The sequence below is a fragment of the Lycorma delicatula genome, chromosome 4, assembly GCF_047948215.1.
Source record: "Lycorma delicatula isolate Av1 chromosome 4, ASM4794821v1, whole genome shotgun sequence".
NCBI classification, from domain to species: Eukaryota; Metazoa; Arthropoda; class Insecta; order Hemiptera; family Fulgoridae; genus Lycorma; species Lycorma delicatula.
Genome location: NC_134458.1, coordinates 107,925,956 through 107,948,278, shown reverse-complemented (window position 1 = coordinate 107,948,278; position 22,323 = coordinate 107,925,956).

Genomic DNA, 22,323 nt, shown 5'->3' with positions numbered 1-22,323 from the left:
ATGACGTCTCAATTAGACACAATGCAAATCATTACAAATTAGTTGATGTGACTTTTGGAATACGCTACTACGGCTGCTGGTGTGAGAAGTCGCTGAGTGATATTAAGAACAGTGGAGGGGATGCCGTAGCGTACTACACACACGCCTTTAGACATTACATACGCTAGAGTACAACAAAAAAGATGAGAAATTTATATAAAGTTTTCCTCTTCCTTAATCATGATCAAATGTTGTTAGATTGCGAAATCAAATCCTATATCAAATTTCGAATAAATAGGTTTTTAAATAATTAAACACAAATATCAGTAAATATTTAAGTATATTTTAGGTGATACGCAATGTTTACTATTAAAAAAAAAAACTACACAAAAATGTATTTATTACTTAGTAATAACAAAACATACATACGTTCACGTTACGTTATTTATATTTCGTGTGTATTTAAAAATATCTATTATTTGTAAGCAGTATAAAAATATATTACTCTAGAATAGAGAGTATTTTAGTTTTAATAATACTGTATTTTCATCACGTCCAAACTGGCCGGATCCAAAGTACAATTATTCAACCTTCTTTACATAATTTTAAAGACATAATTATTGTAAACAAAACAAAAACGTATATTTTAAAGTAAACGACATTTTTAGTGTAGGCTACACTTTGTGTAACTTGTTTTATTCCTAATACTAAAATTATAGATTAATTTTTGTTTTTGAGAATTATTTACAGAGGCCTAAGCGAAAAATCAATTAATAAATATTATTGTGACCACACAATTTCTTTCTCAACTGTTGACAGCCGTGCAGGCGTCAAAAATTTAGATAAATTCTTTTTCAAAACAGCAATCGATCAATTTAAATAAAGAAAAACGTCTTATCAATAAATAAAACAACTGTTATTTAATGGTGGGGCTAAAAACTTACATTATATATAAAGAGAATCAGAAGGAAAAAAAATAATCTACTCCAATATTTTCTTTTGTATGATGCAACTGAACATTTGTACGAAGTACTATATACTTTGATTCTTAAAAACTGAAATAAAAGTCTAAATTTTTAATCGTTCATCAACCTTTTCATCTTTCATTCTTAATAATAAAAAAAAATTTTTAATACACATATTTAAAAATAAACTCTGAAATGCTAAGCAGTTAACAATCCTACAAATTTTCCAGCATTTTCGTAAAGCTTTAATAACTTCCCTTCCAAACAGTGGTAAAAGTTGAAATTATTTTACTCAATGAACATTGTTTTTTTTTAATCTTCAAAAATATATATCGTAATTCAATAATCTTATTTTTATTTATTAAAAAACGATTACTCAACCTTACGATGACTGAAAACCATTCCCACTCGGGTATTATAAGGATAAAAAAGAAGAGTTAAATTTGTCAATGTTAATAAATGTAATAAAAAGGTCTAAAATTACAAATTTTAAGTTATAAACATTTTTCGAATTCTATAATTATTTTTTTTTCGAGGGAGAGGTGTATATTAACAGGGGATATAGAGGTACAATAAAATCTACTACTCATGTGATGATAGTTGAAAATTATTTCCAACTAAGTCTTATTTGCGAAGCAATGATTTTAAATATTTCTTTGAATATAACTGCCAATCTCGATGAAGTGTGGTAGCGTCTCAGCCTCTCATTCGGGTTCGAATCATTATCAGACATGGTATTTACCATCCTAAAAATTTCCATTTCTATATACCCACGTACAAGCTTTTTTGTAGGCTTCTGTGGTGAATTAATTTTTACACCGAAATATTAGTTTTTTACAACAGTAAAAAGGAAGTTTTTAAAGTAAATAAATAAAATTAAACTTATAAATTTTTTTAAGCAATAAAGAATTGCAAAAATGTATAAATTCAAATTGTTAGGAATAGGAATGTTTTTTTTTTTTTTAAATAACTAATAATAAACTTATTACTTTTTTATAAGGATGCACATTTTAAATATAAATGCTCATGAAATTAAATTTTTTTTTTCAGACAAAGCTCTTATGAACATCTCTGTAACGCCTTAGCCGACTTTTTCAGAAATCGAATAAATAAATAAATTTTTCTAATACGAACTAACAAACTGTAATGTTCTTATTTTTAACATATAATAAAAACAGACCTGTGCTATTTTAACACTTTCTAGCTATAGATCTTCCTTTCTTACTCAGTTTATCTACTTTATTTTTTTCCAGTCTGCTCACTCTTCAAAAAAGTTTTTTCTTTTAATTTTCTTTATTATACATTTCCATGCAGAATATACATTAAACGTACCTTAAAAATTCATAACACTCGTAGAAACGGCGGCTGCCGGCAACTGGCGCGCGAGAAACATACCCGTGGTTGTGATGCTTGATGTAAAGAACGCTTTCAACTCGTTGCGTTGGGGTGCCGTGTTCGAGGTCTTATGGGACAAGCAGGTGGACGGTGGTGTACGGATAAAGGAAGGAAGGTACTTGGATAAAAGAAGTCTGCTTTACAATTCAACAGACTTACAGCTCTCTTTTCCGGTTACGTGTGGGGTACCTTAGGCGTCAGTACTTAGTCCGACGTTATGGAACCTGATGTTTGATGGGGTGATCCGGTTGAGGTATCCTAGAGGTCTTGTACTGGTGTCCTTTGCTGACGATCTGGCATTGGTAGTGTGGGCAAGGGTTGTAGACGACATAGCGACAGCGGCCAATGAAGCTATCAATCTAGCGCAGCACCGGTTGATGGACCTCGTCTCCTGAAAAAACATCATTCATCTGTCTGGCTGGTAGGCGTCCTTTTTCTCCGATTCAGATCACGGTTGGCGGAGCCTTAGTACCCCAGATGGAGTAGGGGGAGTATTTGTGGGTGTACGTTTTCCGTATCCATGCGAAAGACATCTTATCGTGCAGGAGCGATGATGCGGGTACTAAGTAGGCTCCTAGGCAACGTTGCCGGTCCCCGGTTATCCAAAAGGAAGTTTTACGGCCATGGGACCAATTCTGTATTGCTATACGGGGTCAATGTTTGGTCGAAAGCTCTGGGATGCGATCGAAATCGGCGGGTACTGGAGGGTGTGCAGAGGGGTGTACATGCGGGTGGATTGCCCTCCGCATCGTTTCGGCATACTCTTCAGTTTCGACTAAGGCATATTAGTCATTTCGGGCATGCCTCCATTTAAACAACTAGCAGGGATGAGGATTGGGATTTTTGGAGGAGGTGACGGAGAAATATGCACAGGCGGTTGTTCCGAAAATAGCAGGTCCGCTGAGATCTGTCCTCCAAGGGGCGATGGACACATCGAGCCTTGGGTCAACCGCAGCTTTGGTGAAGTGGTTGACCCAATTTTTATCTGGCCATGGCGTGTTTCAGGTGTACTTGCCAGGAGGAGACCTGACGACCCCTTTTGCCTTTCTTGCGGGGAGCTCGATACGCTGGAATACGTCATGTTCGATTGCCGTTCGATGGACGTGAGCTGCTGCGAGATAGTGATTGGGCCCCTTACAGTTGATACAATAATAGCAGTATGCTATCAGGGGCAGAGATATTTCGTGCGGTAACTCACTTTGTGATACGGATACTCCAACACTAAGCCAGGGAGGGGCTGAGGGATAGCCCCCTGCAGAGCTGCCGTTCTTCTGTACTTGCACGGATGTGCGCAGTGATGAGACACTGGGACTCTCTCATACCTTCGCGAAAAAGACCTAGACCCGGTGTGAGTTCCCTACACAGGGTGCTCTCACTAAAGGCATTGGCGTCAAGACTGAGTCCTGGCTTCTGGGGTGTGGTCCAGGAACGATATAGTCGGGCTTGGATACACCGCCTTATGGGTTAGAGGCAGGCAATGAAAAGATCTAACCGGCTGGCCGACCTGTTAGACTAGACTTATGGCCGGCGGACGGGGAGGCCCGTTTGAGTAGACAACTCCAGGGGGTTGTCAAAGCAAAGCACAGCCCAGGGGCTGTGCTTTACTTTGTTGTGGATCCGGCCCGAGGGTAGGGTGGTAAAACCCCACCAACGAACACCGGTATCCACGATCTAGTTCAAATCCGAATAAAAGCAACAACCTTTACTGGAATTTGAACGTGAGAACTTCGACTTCGAATCTGCTGATTTACGACGAGTTTACCACTAGACCAACCCGGTTGGTTTAAAATATTTATATTGATTAATTACGTTTATATAGAAAAAAAGTTGTGCAAGTATAAATTCCAGCTTAAAAATATGAACATTAAAATTCGTGCAAATAAACTTGAATAAGCTTTTTCTGCTAATTTTATTACAATTGTTATTATTATTTGGAAAATTAGTAAATTAAAATTTTCAAAAATATTATTCATTATATTACATTTACAGGTTTAAAGTTCATTAATTAAAAAAAAGATGAAAAACAAATCGTGTAGGTAATTTCGGTATACAAAGTGTCAAAATTGTTTCGTAGCAATATACATCAAAGAAACTCAGTAAAACGAAAGGTAATAATAGAAAAATATTCTCGCGCTTATGTGTGTGTACGCGTTTCGTATTCGTCTCACTGATCGTTGCTGTATAGTTCATTCTGTATTTTAACAGCTGTCAAGTTCAAAGGTATTGTAACAGTCGCAAAACAAACAGTGTTTTAAAGCTCTCTCTTTATATACAAAAGAGTTACTAGATTGGTTTTTCAAAAATATAAAAGTGTGAGATAAATACTGGTTTAATTCAAACAAAAAAAATACCGTAATGAAGTTCTAACAATATTTCAACAGTTAAAAAATTATTAAAAAACATTTTATAAAAAAAAAAAAAAAAACATATTTCAGTACAGATCGATTGTATAATAATGTTCTGTAATGTATGATGTGAAATAAAGTAATTCTGTAAAAAATCCCAGTTAAATTAAAAATGAATAACAACAAAAAGAAATTGACTAGTAATGCATTCCGTCTCGTTGCTAGATTAGTCAAATTTTTATCCGACTACGTACATAGGAGGAATGATAATGTGTTTTAATTGTAATATATATTTGTTCCCTTCTGTAGCTTTACAATTCCAACCAAATACAACCAACGTTTTGATAGTAACAGGTCTTCGGTCTGGAAATAAGATAGGCTATCTGAAATTGTCTTAACCAAAAAAGGAAAGGGCACCGAAGGAAAAATATTAAAAATTAAGCTATTTTTAAATTTTAATGATGATATTTTATAAAACGATAGAAAAGAAAAACACCTTTTGCGTTAAGTGATTTTTTCGAAAATTGTTCTCGAGATATAAACGAAAAATGTGCTCATCAAAGGAATGTATCGCGGCTAGCATACACATGCGTTACACGAATTTACATTATCAATCATTAATATTTCTTTTTAAGTAACACATTTCTAAAAAAAAAAAAAACTTATACCAGTAACGTATCTAGATAACCACTACAAATATATTGAATGATGAAGTTATGGAAAAAGCAAAAAAGCGCTAAATAAAATAATTATTAAAAAACAAAACCCCTCTACCTAGAATAATTATAAGAAAACAACAAAAAATAGTGAAAACAAGTTTTTCTTTCTTTTCTTATAAGCATTTTTTCAGGATACAATTAGTAAGCGATGTGAAATTTAAATTACTACGTCAACATTTTGTACGTTGTAGTAGGGTGCCTCTGTGTAGGCTATATGAAATGATGACTTTAATGGCCTCCATTTTTGTTAAGATTAACAGGCACCTGAATACAAAAAAAAATGTAGAAATAATATTAAATTTCACATCGCTGACTAAATTACTGAATCCTGAAAAATGTCTGTAAAAAAGAAACAAACTTGTTTAAATATTTTTGTTCGTTTTCATAATTATTCTCGAGAGATGTGTACATTTAGTAGATGTTTTTTGTTTTTTAATAATTATTTTATTACCGACGACTTTGAAATTTTATAATTCACCACAATATCAGTAAAAAGTTGGTTTTTCACTAGGTATTTTTTTATTAACCTAAATAATTTTATCTAATTAATGAGGTTTTCTTTAAAAAAAAAAAGAAAAAATTAATTCTCAAAGTTTAGAAACCGTAACCATATAGATGTGAGTAGCGTTTCTACCTGGGGTGCCTGTAGTATAGCTGGCAATGGTTACTACACAGAGGGAATAGTACTGCGACAGGACGGTCATGGGTAGCAAGAAGTTAATTACCATTTTAGAAGTCCATCCACACCCTACTAGTCAACTGAGCTTTCTAAACTTTGAGAAGTAACAAAATATTTGTTACTTTTATACATATTTTTTATGTTTTTAGTTAAAACTACTTTTAGAAGTGAGAAATACTCAAGAATAAATAATAAAATAATAACTTTTACTTTCCTGGTATCCTAGCTCTAGAACTACGCTGCAAGAATGAAGATATCGTAATCAGTCAAAAACGGAGTATGGGTTGTTTTGCATTTCTCGACATTTCATGACCTAGGGACCATCGCCCCCCAAAAAAGGAGGGGTAATGTTCGTACGTACGTACGTATGAACATGTGTACATATTTTGGCTTGTTTGAAACTTAATAACATTTGACTGTATACACCGATTTTGATGTAATTTTGCACGGAGACTAGTGTATATGAGCCAATATGTTAGCAAAATTTTGGAGTCAATATTACTAAAAGGAGGGGGGGGGGGTTGAATTTTCTCAAAATTTTGCAAACCCCACTCTATGTTAAGGTCCGTGTATGTTTATCTTACCATTAAAAAAAACAACATTTTTTCCAAAAATTTCCCCAAAGAAAAGCTATCTTTTTATTTATTGCATATTTTTTAAAACATTTCTTTTATTGTTTCTCTAGTTTTAGTAGTAGTGCAAGCGACCCAAAAAAAATACTTAGGGAGCAATATTGGGGGAGCAGCAGATCAATGTTTAAAAATTTTTAATATTTTGAATATTTATATATTTTTTTGGTTTAAACTTTTAATATTATTTAAGTTCAAATAATAAACTTTTAGTAATAATATAAAAAAAATATAATTTCATCGTAATTCACCCCCCAACAACAAAACAGAAATCTTAGGTAACTTTTAATTAGTTGTACATTTTTTTTTTAGTTTTTTCTACTTAACAAAGTAAACTTAGAAAAAAAAACATTCTTGGAAGGTGATTTTGGAGGTGAAAAAAATAAAAAAATACCCATTTAAAAAAAAAAATTTAATTTTTTTGGTTTATTTAAACATATAACGAAAATTTTACAATAAAAATTCATCAGAAATTAACCCCGCCCACCAAAAAAAACGAAAAATTACGCAACTTTTTCATTTATAATTATTTTTCTACTGTATAACAATAAATAATCAATGCCTGGAAATTATTACAACTTTGCTGTCACTTTTCTTCTTTTTTTTTATTATATTAATAACGTTAATGTTTTTACAAGAAGTAAATAAAAAATAAATAAAATTGAAAATCTGTATCTAGGTCATTTCAATTTCTAATTGCAAATAAATTCTACATTTCGAATTTTAGTTCGGAAGCAGCTATAGAAACGAATTTTCGAACAATCTAATCCATTTTCGCGATATTTTAAGTAGGATCCAGTTGGGATCCAAAAAACGTTCTAGCACCTCATCATCGCTGGTGTAGTGTTTAAGTACTGTTGCACGTGTGAGGTAAAGTTCATCCTCTACTATATATAGAATAAAAGGAGAAATGGATCCGAGTGTTATGGTAAGGGATGAGAGAAATGCTTTTATCTCTGTTGCAAACCGTGCGCTACGACAGGACAATATAGAATTTGGTGTTGATTCCCTCCATTATACTCTAAACGTTTTTTCTACTACGCTGGTAAAATCATCAAACGTTTATATTTAGGTGAGCTCTCTAATTTATTTCGGTTATTTTATATAGAAAAAAAATGCTTTTTCATGCTTTTTGTATGTTTGCAATTGTTATTTATGCATAAAAGAAACTTGTTATTACTTTATTATGTCAGGGAATAAAATAAAATGGTTCAAATTAATCAATCAAACTGTTTCATTATTACTTTACTACCAACAAGAATTAACTTTTTACGTTCACTAATTTGGGAAACAATGAACGGTAAAACATTGTAAAGATTTGTATTAAAATATAAAATCAATTTGTCGATCTCTATGACGGAGTGGTAGCGTCTCAGCCTTTCATCTGGAGGTTCCGGGTTTCGAATCCCGGTCAGGCTTGGAATTTCTCTTACGTTACAAAATTAAATTTTTATTTATCACACATAGGCTTCAAAAGTAGCTTTTTTCAGTGGCGAAATCATCAAGCAAAAAAGAAAACCCCCCCCCAAAAAAACGCCAAATTTTCATTACGATTGTTAAACAATCACCAACACATAGTACATTGAAATCAGTATACATTTATGCATGTGATTTATACACGTACAGACAAAATTTTAACAGAGTATACGAACCCTTAAGTAACTTTTGAACAGTTAAACATATGAAAATAAAATTTACTAAATTCTCCCAACTCAAAAAGATCTATTTTTCGGTATTAGACCATTACAATACTCACTCAGGAATGACCTCATGGTGGAAGTAACTTAATAATTTTAAATGGAAAGAGTAGAGCTGGGAGACATCCATCATTGGTTGGGATGCACTTAATGAAGATTGAAATACAAAGATTTTAACTAAAACAACTTCTGTCTACGTTAATCTAAACAAAATAGTGACCGTTTAATATTTTTCACTGCTAATTTTTTAAAAAGGCTTATAGTACCCCCCAACTAGTTAATCCAGAACGAAAAACCGATCGTTCTAAGGTAGTAGCATTGTCTGTCTTTTAATATTTTTTTTATTAACACTGCTGAGAAAATAAGAGATACCATTATTTTAAAAGGTACGATATGTGAACGTAGTTGTCTCATACCTAACCCACCGGGTTGGTCTAGTGGTGAACGCGTCTTCTAAAATCAGCTGATTTGGAAGTCAAGAGTTCCAGCGTTCAAGTCCTAGTAAAGCCAGTCATTTTTACACGGATTTGAATACTAGATCGTGGATACCGGTGTTCTTTAACGGTGGGTTTCAATTAACCACACATTTCAGGAATGGTCAAACTGAGAATGTACAAGACTACACTTCATTTACACTCATACATATCATCCTCATTCATCCTCTGAAGTATTATCTGAACGGTAGTCACCGGAGGCCAAACAGGAAAAAGAAAGAAGTTGTCTCATACCTAAGAATACATCTTAATGTAGTAGCATTTTACATTTACTAAATTTCGAACCGATGTGCATTCCCCTTGTAAGATCCAAATATTTCATTAATTAATATTTTATTTGGCTATAACTCTGGAACCGATGAAAATAAGTACTATTTATGATATTTCGTTGAAAAGCTCTCAATGAGGGCTTATTAGTGCAGTTACGAAAAAGTTCAAACTCCAGATGTTTTTTTATTTTGGGCTTTTTGGTTTAGTTGATTGCAATGAAATGGGGAGGTGCGCAACTAGATGTTACAACAGCCCTAAATCCAACATTTCAACATCCTACTGCTAATCGTTTTTGAGTTATGCGAGATACATACATATGTACTGAAGTCACATCGAAACTAGTCAAAATGGATTCAGAGATGGTCAAAATGGATATTTCCGTTGAAATCTGAAAACCGAAAGTATTTGCGATCACAATATTTCATTTACTTCGTACAAGGAAGTAAAAAGTAATAAAAGGCGATATTATGTATAGGGTACGCAGTTGGATCCGGATTTCATAATATAATTACACAACAAAAAATTTAACAACGATGCAGTTATTATCTTCAGACAATTTCATCAGTATTACAAGCATATTTTAATAACGTCCATAAAACAATTTTTATAAACTTGCAATTTTTCAAAAACTACTTTGCCTCCAAAACAGAGAAGTCCAGGAGGTTCATTATTCCATTCTTTAGATTGGAATGCTACATCATATTTTAATCAGTTACCTTTTTACGTATCTATCAAATCCAGATAATCAATTTCGTGATAATCAAAAGCTGATTAATACCACCTTACACATTTCTTGAAGGTTGAATTCGATTTAAAGCCTATACATTTCTCTTCAAGTCTGAGAACGTTCTGGCGTATATACACGTTATCTACGATCATAAATTCTAGTAGTGCTACGGGTTCTTCTTCCTTTGCAACCGCATTATGAAAATACTAATACCAAATTGAAAGTCTAATTTAGGCCGATTATATGTATGGCTTACCCTGATAGAATTTTTTAGTTCAGGATATAAAAGGGTGCTACTTTACTCGCGTGAGGATGATTTCTCGCGGGTCACCGCCAGATTAAACAATGGAATTAAATTTGGTAAAACACATAATAACGTTCTGAAGAAATCGTTATCGATATCAAAATTTAATATTTCTCAAACATGAAAAAAAAATTGTGTTAAAAATATAAACACCGAATTGTGTGTAAAATTATGAAATCCGGATCCAACTGTGTAACTACACATAACATCTCCTTTGATTACTTTTTACTTACTTGTACGAAGTAAATGAAGTGTGATCGCGAAAAATTTCGGTTTTCAGATTTTACATTTGTTCTCAAAATTGTGTTAAATATGTAAGTAATCGTCATTCCCTGCAATTTTATTATCAAACTAATCTGTTTTTACGTATATTACGGTAATAATACATACTGATGTGTTATACACAATAACAATAAATTCAGCAAAACACATAATTGTCTGAAAAAGTCGATTGACATAGACAATGACAATCGAGTCTTGACAATAACATTAAATTTAGTAAAAAAGGTTGTAGGTTATTTATTTATCAGTTTTTTAAATTATTATTTATATAGTAGCGAGATTATTGAGGTTTCAGTTGTAATAACATTCCGGGGGTCGTAAGAAAGCACTACAGGTTTGTAATGATTGGCTCGGTAGTTTTTATTGTGTGGGGGGGGGGAATAAAATACACTGTCTCTTTATATAGCAGTGAGATGTTTCATCGATAACTATTATTAATAAAAGCATATATGTTACTTTTGGTTTAGCAAACAGAAATGTAATTACGAGATAATTATTGTTTTGAATTTACAATATCAATTTAACAGACTGATCACAACGCCAAATGAAACATGCATTACCTTTTTCAGAGTATGCAGTTAGAAATTTAATACAGGATCAGTCGCTTGATAAGTATGCATATAAATAGCCTTTGACTGTATTTCAATGAATTATAATACAATTACAATTTAATAATCATAATATAATATAATTTGAACGGTATTAAAATTAAATATCAAATAACTAATTCGAAATAAATAGATAACCAGAGATTTATACTATAAAAAGACACCTTCCTACCATAAGCAGTTTAAAAACAGTTTAAATTTTAATCAATATACCAAGAGTATAGCTTTATATTTATAACTTAAAATCATGCATAATACATTATTCTATAAAAAGAAATAATTTGAATATTATTAGTCTAAAATTTATTTTGTTACAATAGCATTACTATAATTGGTATACTGTAAGTTTTTCCATGAGATCATTCTTTCAGTAGAGGTTAAAGATCAGACTGAAGGGAAATAATTTCATTATCATCAGTACTCTAGTAAACACCTTAGTTAATAATAAATTAATAACCTAAAACTAAAATCTATAAATTCGTATCTATTTTGTTTATAATTAATTATATTTAAGAATATAATCCATTACACGTAAAGGAATTAACATACAAATACGCGCACACACGCACAAAATTTTGTAAACATTTAAAAAGAATACATAAAGTAAAAAACTTTTCGAAATACTAAATGCGTTTGATGTATGATCAACTTCCAAAACCTTTAATGGGCTGCTAAAAACCAATCTTTTTTTCAAAATAACTGAAAAATGATGAAAAATTACAAATATCAGAAACTGTAGAAGTGTTTGACATTTATAGAAAAACTTAAAATTACAAATGCTTACGAAATGTTATGTTATTTAATAGCACATTACTCATCGAGCCTATAATGACAGCCAGTATTGCACGAGTGCGAAGTTTACGATACGAGCCTTAGCGAGTGTTGTAAACTTTGCGAGAATCCATTAGTGGCCATTATAGAGAGTTGCATACCGTATATTATCTACGGCTGAGAAAATATTGGGATTATTGATTTAAATCAATGATAGAATACATTGTTTACGGAATATATATTTTTAATTTTTCAAAAAATAAATTTCTATGGCAAGAGATTATTAATAATACCTTATTACTTTCCTTTAAAATCGATCGGTGTTACAAGTTACTTCACCAGGATCCGACATAATTAACAAAAGGATAAACAGTCTAATAAAGAAACTAAGTTATATGTTGGTGTACTTTCAAATTAACCAATACTTGCTAACTACTAGATCGGATCAAAATCAAATTAAAAACAGAGCTGACACATTAAACTATACCCGCTTCTTGTTGGTCAGTGATTGAAAACAGTAGGCTTTGTCTTTTTTCTTTCATTTTCCTGTTTAGCCTCCGGTAATTACCGTTCAGATAATACTTCAGAGGATGAATGAGGATGATATGTATGAGTGTAAATGAAGTGTAGTCTTGTACAGTCTCAGTTCGACCATTCCTGAGATGTGTGGTTAATCGAAACCCAACCACCAAAGAACACCGGTATCCACGATCTAGTATTCATATCCGTATAAAAATAACTGACTTTACTAGGACTTGAACGCTGCAACTCTCCACTTCCAAATCAGCTTATTTGGGAAGACGCGTTCACCACTAGACCAACCCGGTAGATTAGTAGGCTTTGTCTGAACACCTTTATCATAACGAAAATCTATTTCATAATGACCCACATTATGATACAGGTTTCAGCCGCGTAATTCAAATGTTATGATACAGTCGTAGAGAAAAACTACTTTTGAAAATTACTGAAGATACGCTATTATTAAATAATAAAATACATTACTAACTCGTGCACGTATAATAAAATCTTATTTATTAAATATAAATTAATCCTCTTCTGACTCGTATAGGTAAGACATAATCTTTACATACAATAAACATTTAACACTAACTCGAATTATATTTTTAGATTCAACTAGGAATTGTAGTCGAATTATATTTTTAGATTCAACTAGGAATTGTAGAAGTTAAACAAACGGTTTCAGCGGACATCCGGCATTAATAAGTAAAAAGGTTCAATCACTGGTGGCTCGCGTATAGACACTGGAACTGAAACAGCCCTATTTTCACTTAATATTATCGATAACATTTAATAAAGTTCTTTTTTTCTTTAATTCTTTTTTTATACTTGTACAATATATAATCCTTAAGCATAATGTCAGTAGTCATCCTCCAATTTATGAAAAGCTACAAAAATCTTTGTACGGAACTGTGCGCTTCACAGTTCCAGAGGCGTGGTGTTTGGCTGTTGTGCGCATGAACACATATGAAGCTGCGAGGGAGATAAAGCACTGTTGCATCCACAGTGCCGACCCTGGCGTGCTGGTGGAAGGGTTTTTTTTTACTCCGCGTGTGTATGGAACGTTTCTTGTTCGTTCCCTTTCTATAGTCGGTGGAAGTAATATGAAAGTGGTTTAGTTGTTTTTTTCAGTAATGATCAGACCATGGCGGAAAGCAAGGGGTCTTTGACTGCCAAATCTGTCAAAAACACGCTGGAAGGGCGAAAGAGGGTAATTAGTAAAAAAACAAATTAAGTATTTGTTTCTGTGTACATAGAAATTTAAATTAAGCACCAATGGACTATAGTGCTTTTAAGCGGACATTTTATTAAGTCGTTACCTAATAATGCTAAAAAATATTATCTGTATTGACATTTTATTATTTATTCGGTTAAACCGAATACGGGTTTTAAGCACATTGTGCTTAAAAACCATGTACCACATTCTTGAATGTGATAAAGTGTAGAATTAGATTATTATCCAGTTTCCAGCTATTCTATTTGATTTTTTTCGGTTCCTTTATTTTACCGACGGCCTTTAACCACGGCCTTGAGAAGGCCCAGACAAAAATTTCTGGAGCAGTACCCCCACTAATTAGCTACGAGCCGCCGCTGGGTTTAATATTTACGGATAACCCGATTTCATAGGGTTAGGACAGTCAAACTTGTTTGCCAATTTATGTTATTAATACCTATTCAATTTAATTAATTTCAGACCTGTTCATTAAAAACCGGGTATTATACTTAAAGGATTCAATGAAAATTAATTTTTACCGTTAATACGGTTTAACAATAAAGGTATACTTTTATGTACGAGCGGGAGTGTGTCTGGATAGAGGACAATACTGCGAATTATCAAAGGAGCTGAGATAAAGAGATTACTTTTGCAGTTGTCCCTTCTACTAACATGCTTTTTTTTCATCTCTCTTGGGTAATTCTGAGGTAAAAACCTTCACACGCACAATCTCACCAACTTGCAAACATATATATATATATATATATATATATATATATATATATATATATACACACACATACGATTTCAATTGTAACTATCTATCCATTACAGTTATTGACATATTCTTTTTTTTCAGTATCCTTACAGTGTTAAAAACTCTGTTGACAAGAGCTCTATTGCTTTAATATACTACTTTCATTCAATCTGTTTTCCCCCCTCTTTAATATAAATATTACATAATGACGTTGAGTGTACAAACCATATTCTGAAACTGATAAATCAATTTTCCATACTACGTTATCAATTTTTTTTTATTATATGGAAAAAAGTGCAATATTCAATATCACTTTAATTAATTACAAAAGCTGAAATCGATTCAAATAGCTAAACTTTTTCCTGGAATTTGTATAAATAAAGAATTTGGTACATATGGTTAGTGAATTAAATTACATAAAAACACTAAACAAACTGTTTAAAAAAAAAAAAAAAACTAAAAAATAAACCAGAAATTCATTTCGAATGTTAAAAAATCATTAGTAGATGTACTGGAGAATTAGTACAAGGAAAACCAAAAAAAAACTATTTATATTAGAAAGGTTAAAAAATATTTTCAGTAGCTTAACTGTCTAAAAAAACGTGTACGAAAAGTGTTTTCAACATAAAAATTTTTTATAATAAAAAAAATTATGTATAGTTTACTAAATGAATTAACTATAAAACTGAAAGAGCTAGAAAAATTCCAAAATTTAGAGAAAAATGACATAAAATATTATTATTATTAGCCAACTAACAAGGCAAATTTTACAAACTACTTTGTGAGTTTCGTTGGTTCAATTTGAGTAGGATTAAAACAATATTTAACAAAAAAAAAACTTTTCTTTAGCTTCTCTTCTTTAAAAAAATTTCAAAATTGTACACTTTTAAATTTAAAATCGTAATAGAAAATTTGTTATGAAAATCAATCTTATTCGGATTTCTGCCTTATTATAAGCGTCAGCGACAAGATATAACAAGATACATTTTTTTGTAACGCCCATTTTTCCCTTTTTTTATAGGATTACGAGTTAGGAATTTACCGATGCCCTTTTTGATGTCAAATTATTAGAGGGAATGAACTACTGAAATTTATAAATAGTGGAAAATCCCTTGACAGGTTGATTTGAATTCAGAACCTTCTGGATGACAGTCAAAGATGTTACTATTTCTTCACGGTGGTCGATTATGAAATGATACATTGTTATTAGTATAGTATCAGATACAAAAATACAATATTATAAATTTTTCAAGTATAAAGATAAGCATGAATGTTATTGATTTCCTCAAAATAATTTTAAAAAATTCGTAGTAGCGGTCGTGTAATGAAAACGTCCAATTATTTTTCACGTAAATCTTAAGAAACTTATCTAAAATCAAAAATTAAAAAGATGAATAATATCCTATTACAGAACTTTAAGATACATAGGGCAAACCAGAAGAATATTAAAACGAAAAATAAAGGAGCATTTGGCTAACTGCAAATATAGAAAACCAGAGAAATCGGCTATAGTCAGAGCATTGCCTGAAACCTGGTTAAAATAGTTTATTAAAACCAACGGATTAAAAAAAAGTTCATAATAAACAGGAATTCGGTATTTGAGAAACTCACCTTCTACGAGATATGTGTAAAGTTTTAAGACAAGTACCGCCACTGCTCAGTAGAAGGGGAAAGTTGCCTCCGGTTGTGAAAGGGAAGCTTGATTTCTCCTTGAAAAGAAAAGCTCATCTTTGTTCAGTAAACAAGCGGCATCCTAGTGAGTGGGACGTGACGTGTTTTCGGTTCTCGGCGGATTATTGATTTCGCAAAATGGATGAAAAACCGAAACAACGAGTTTGTGCCTAATTTTGTTTGATATCAGGAAAATCAGTCTTGGAGACTTATGAACTCTTAAAACCAGCTTTCGGGGATAAATGTCTGAGCCGGCAAATGTTTTTATCCGGTTAAACCAGATTCAGTATATATATATATATATATATATATATATATATACACACACACACACACACACATAAAACAACTAAAAACTTAATTAAATGACGTTTCTGTAACCTTTAAAGAAAAAAGATTTAAAAATCTTGTTTCTTTACATAAAATCTTGTTTCTTGGTATAAATAAGGATATAAATATATCCTTATTTTTAGAAATGTCTACAAAAAAGAAGGTAAATTTCCTGCCGTCCCGAAATATTGATTAATGTAAATTGTAAAAGATTAAAGTATTCAAGTACAGATCAAAAAATCTTTACAATTTAATGATTTTTATAAACAAACTGAAGGAATGGTAACCCCGCTTGTGTCTGTTTCTTACACAATATTTTGGATTACCCAGAAATAATAGCTAAGAGTTCTTCATTATTTCCCATTTATGTGGCTGAGATAGATCACTATTACTACAGCTATTTCTAGTATTTCTCATCGTATTGAAAATTTATTAAAAACCAAATTACTAATAAAAACATAAAATTTATCAATGAAATTGCAAGTAAAGATCATGATATTTTGATTTAAAATTAATTCGTGAAAAAAAAAAATATATATATATATAAAACTGGTGAATAACTTAAAAGCGAACTGAGTAGGCTCGAATAATAGTTTTTTTTCCTTTCTCTCAGCTCCCCTGGGCCGGACCGACTTGGTATTACGCCGCCCAGGGGAGTGTCTTTAAACTCAAATAGGCCTCCCCACCTACCGGCTATATACCCGGCATGGCAGGTCGGCCTACCGGTTAGCTCTTTTAGAGAGTTCTTTATTAATATTGCCCTTTTGGACACCACGCCAGACCCAGTTCGCCGCAACGCGGCGCCGGGTCCCTTCAGTATTCAGTGTGCTGTTACCTCACTGTTACCCGTGGAGTCCTTGGTGGCTCATCAGTGCCAACACACCACAGCATGCTGGACCTCACCAGCAAGGCTGTCCACCCAGTCCTATTCTAGCCAACACCTTGTCTTCTCTCATCGGAGTATTTCTGAAGAACGACTTGTCTAACAAAACTAGCAAAATTATTCCAGTTTGACTCGCTTCTTAGCATGTATTCTATTGTTGTCTCTGGAGTTATACCTGTGAGTGCCTTACTATGTCTAAGTGTGTCCACCTATTTGAGGCCACCTTTAACGCTGCCAATACTAGCACCACTATTGGTTGTATTTGTTACTGCTCACGTCTATTGTTATCAGTTGTAAACTGATCATGTTTCAGTGCAATATAGTTTCGTCTTTGCAGTTGTGTTTTACTAAAATGCCTCACTCTATCGAGGAAAAGGTGCTGTAATGGGAAGCTTATATGCGTTCTGGATGCTTCTAAGAAATGCGTCAAATATTTGGGAAAAGTTTCCGAATGCCAATATCCCAGCAAAAATTATTTGGTTAAAAAACGGCGTACAATAGGTTTTATACGCAAACTGAAATAGGCATACTTCCGTTATTACTCTAGAACATTCGTTCTCAAAGAGGGCGACAACTCCCCCTTGTGAACACTGGAGATCTTCAGGATGGGCGGTAGAAGGCCCACAGAAAATTGGTGGGGTTCAGGCGGTCTAGGAAGGCGATGGTTAATGAAAAAAAAGGCAAAAATGATGTTTTCTGATATTTCAAACTAAAATGAAAATAAAAATGTAAGTTTCAGCTCAGAAGTAGGATATGCCACGTTTAAAAACAATAATTGCAATTGCTGTTTTTCAGAGCGCATCTTAAAAACAGCAACTGCAATTATTATTTTTTAACAGATGCTAAGTTTAAAAATTTTGGGGACGCTAGAAAATTTTTGATTCAAAGTGGGCGGTGGGCGAAAAAGTTTGAGAATCAATGCTTTAGAGGACATACTCAAAGAAGAAATTCTGCCGGTCCGAAAATTGTATACGTAAGTTATCACAACAAAGTTGTTAAGTACACATTTTATCATAATATTCTTCACGATTTAACTTCTCAAAATCACTCTCGATGGGCAGGTAGACGCAATCAATACTTTATTTCATCTCAGACGAAGCACGGTTTCATTTATTTGGGCATGTTAATTTGAACACCAATTATTGGAAGACTGAAAATCCTCATCAGATCTTTGAGCGTCCACTTCATGATTACAAAAATCTGTATGGTGTGCTGTTACTGGTAATCCATATAGTAGGGTCAGTCTGTCAATACAGACGTGTACCGTACAATTTTCAAAGGATTCTACGCTCCGTTAACGATCGTGAAAAAGGACAGTGCTTTTTCTAATAAGACGAAGCAAGGTGTCGTGTATCAAACGATTTACTTATCACGTGTTCATGAGAGTTTTACAGGACAAACCAGCCGAAGTCGGTGGCCTCCGCGATCCTCAGATTTGTCTAATTGTAATGTTTTCCTTCAGGGACTATTATTTGAAGGTTGGAGCTTATGAATCGAATCCCCTTACTATCGATAAATTAAGGTAAACGTTCAACAAGAAATCAACAGCACTGACAACAACGTTACGCATCAGGTGACCGATATGATCGCTCGAGCACAAAAGTGGTTGCTGCTCAACCACTAGTAACTCTCTTTTACAAAAGATGCTCTGACATCTTTTGTAAAAATATGGTAATTAAGTAATCTTTTGATAATGTAAATACAGAATCTAATTTAATTTTATTTTTAATTTCATTCATAAAATATTACATGTTGCAAGTGTCTTAGCCTGTAGCAGTTCGGATTTAAGCTGCTCATTCGGTATAAATTTCCCTCAACGATTCTTTCATCGTATTAACATAAGTTGTCAGATTTCAATGGATAGTTTACCGAGCAAACCAGGTACAACTTGGACTAGAAGCTAATTTCAGAAAAATGAATTTTTTAAAGTTAAAGGTATTTCAATGATTTATCTAAAGAAAGAACTGAAAATGTAAAAAAAAAAAAATACAAAAAAATTAGCAATCACAGGAAAGCCACTTTAATTTAGAATAACAGAAAAGAAGAATCAGAGAAAGCACCGATGGAAATTGCATTTTGTCCTACATAGAAGAACAAAATAAAAATATAAATAGATTTTTAAATGAAGACATAAGGGTTACGCCTAAGAAATTGGCCTCTGCTGCAGAAACCGCTACGATAAAACTAAATCCGGACAAAAGAGCGGGATTTATAAATTAAATGGTAAAGACAATAATTAAAATTTAGGATACGAAGGGAAAACTAAAACAAATAATGAAACTACAATTTAGGAGCATTTGGCTAATTATATATACACACACATATATATATATATATATATATATATATATATATACACACACACACACACATACCAGAGAATACGGACACACACACACATACCAGAGAAAACGGCAGTAGCCAAACATTACCTGGAAATTAATTAATTAGAAAAAACAATCTTAAAAATATATGTAATAAGGAATTAAATAGTATGTAAACTTACTTTATAAATAACTAAGCAGTAATTTCATTATTGAACAATGAATTGGGAACCAATAATAATTAAAATTTATAATTCTAAAAATAGACCAGAAAAGAATAACAATCATTGTAAAAATCTTTGTGTAACAGTATGCTATTATAACAATAAAAATGTTATATAATCAATTAAATTTTGTACAAGGAAGGAATTGTCTGATTGGTTTAAAGTACGTGCTGCCTTTCATTTTCGTGATAAATTTTATCTTACCGTATCGTATACAAGGGGAATGGCATTTGGTCGTTCTGGTCAAAGTTGGAGGTTTCAGGGATTCAGATATTTTTAATCCATGTGTACGGTTTCGAATGATATTGTCTAAAACGACAACAGTCGTTTGATTATTTAGTAGATTACCAAAGAATTTGTAAAATCGCTACTGCGCCCGGTCAGATTTTCTAAGGTGGTGTCAGTGGGAGGGGAAACCAACTTTTCCTTACGTTTTGGAGTCTTCTGAACACGATTCTGTAACGCTAATGTTCTGCCCATGAACGTAAGTAAAAGATTATTTTCGTCCGCTCTACTGGACGCAAAATTTAACCAATTTTAACTAAATTTTGTAGGATGATGTAAACCTATTGGGGACTAGAACCCTATTGATTTTCAAGCGAATCGGTTCGCAGGAACCGCAATTAGTGTCCAAAACAGGTTTCTTGTGTACATTTTTAGTTTTTATCGTTCTTCTGGGCAACTTTTAACCGATTTTGATGAAACTTGGAAGGATTATGTAAAAATAAAACACTACTGATTTTCAAACGATTCGGTCCACAGCAACCGGAGTTAAGAGACAGAAAACTAGGGTTTGGGGTACCGTTTTCAATGTTTTAATGTTGTAAATTAAAGGGCGGCATGTTAGAAAATTAAAATTAGATTTTTGCGAGCACCAGCAGGTGCGAGCTAGTTCGCTCTAGTTTTGCTATAATCCAAAGTGTGATCTGATATGAAGAATAGAGGTTGATGTCCAAAAAATCAGTTTTGAAGTTTTAATTGGTTTGGGTCAATCTGAACCTTTACTTTTTTGTGAGTATGTCTCCAAAACCACATAAATTATGGACAACAGTATGAATGAGGGTTGTTGGTAAGAAACAGTGTTAAGCAACTGATTCAGTCAAAACTGAACAACTACGTGAAAAAGAGAAAGAAAAACCATAAATGTACATGTGTAGTGTATTTATTGTATGTAACAATACACACCACCTCGCAGAATTAGAAAAGAAAACATGATACTAATATAACACGAAATACAAAAACACACAGAAAGCAATATTATTCTCAAAAATTATTAAAATATTTGTAATTAATATTTATTTTAACAAGTACTGTTACTTTATTAACATTTTATTTATTTTATTTTCTTGTTTGAATATTTTTTCCTAAGACCGACGATGACTATTTAACAAACAAAATGGCAATCTATTTTTTAATTTTAAATTACTTTTTTTTTAATGCAACTTTTGGGCGTTTTTTCTTTTTCTAGTTTGTTTCTGTAACCGTTTAGCATAGTTATTTCTTTTATTACAAACATACAATTTAAATTAAAAATGTTATTTTATCAATTATTTAAAAAAATTAAACCTGTTATTTTTTTCAAAAAAAAAATTATTTTATTTAAGTACATAAAAAATAGCTGACAAAGTATTACATGACTTTCCCAGAGCTACACCGTTCAAATCATGCAATACCTTGCACAAGTTTATTTGTAAAATCTGTTTCTGCATTTTTGGTCCGGGGTCTACAATTTTAAAAGACTGAAATTTCTTGATAACTCTATATACGAAGTTTAATCTAGCAAAACATTCTTGAAAAATATTTAAACCGAAAAGTGAGAAAAGAGCAGAAAAACAAAAAAAAACATATATTTTAAGAAGTGGGGATTGATTTTTTGAATTTTTTTTGTTTCATTAATTATATATATGCATTGTAATTAACAAATTTTCTTTAATAAAGTCTTCTCTAAAATGTTTCCAAAGAAAATTAAAATTGGTTTTTTAGCAATATCCCCCCAACTCCTTAATAAATTTGAGATAAATAAATATGATCAATGTCCCAAATACAGAAAAATTTGAAGAAAATCAGTTTAGACAATCGTGAGAAATAAGGACAAAAAAGGGTAACACATGAACATACGTACGCACACACATAATTATTTTTTTTTATTAGTCAAGATGAATTAGTTGAACTATAAAACGTAAAGCTTTTTAGAAAAAAACCGATATCCTATTTTTGACAAATTCACCATAATTTTCCGTTATATTCGCGTAGCTATACGCGTATAGCTTATAATCTGGCTGTACTGGTCAGGAAAGTAATAATTGCAAACAATCACTTCAATGAGAAATTTATATTAAATTCAAATGCACAACTTTTTATAAGGAGAATAAGAGAAGTTTTAGAAAATGTTATCATTAAACGGTAATACTGGATGAATTCATTTACCAATTTGACTTAAGGTGGATAAAATCCCAACAAAAACTCTTCCTTGTCGTTAACGCTTAGTACTTAATATCTTTCCAGAGAGTGGACAATCTAGAATGTTTTCTCACTGGC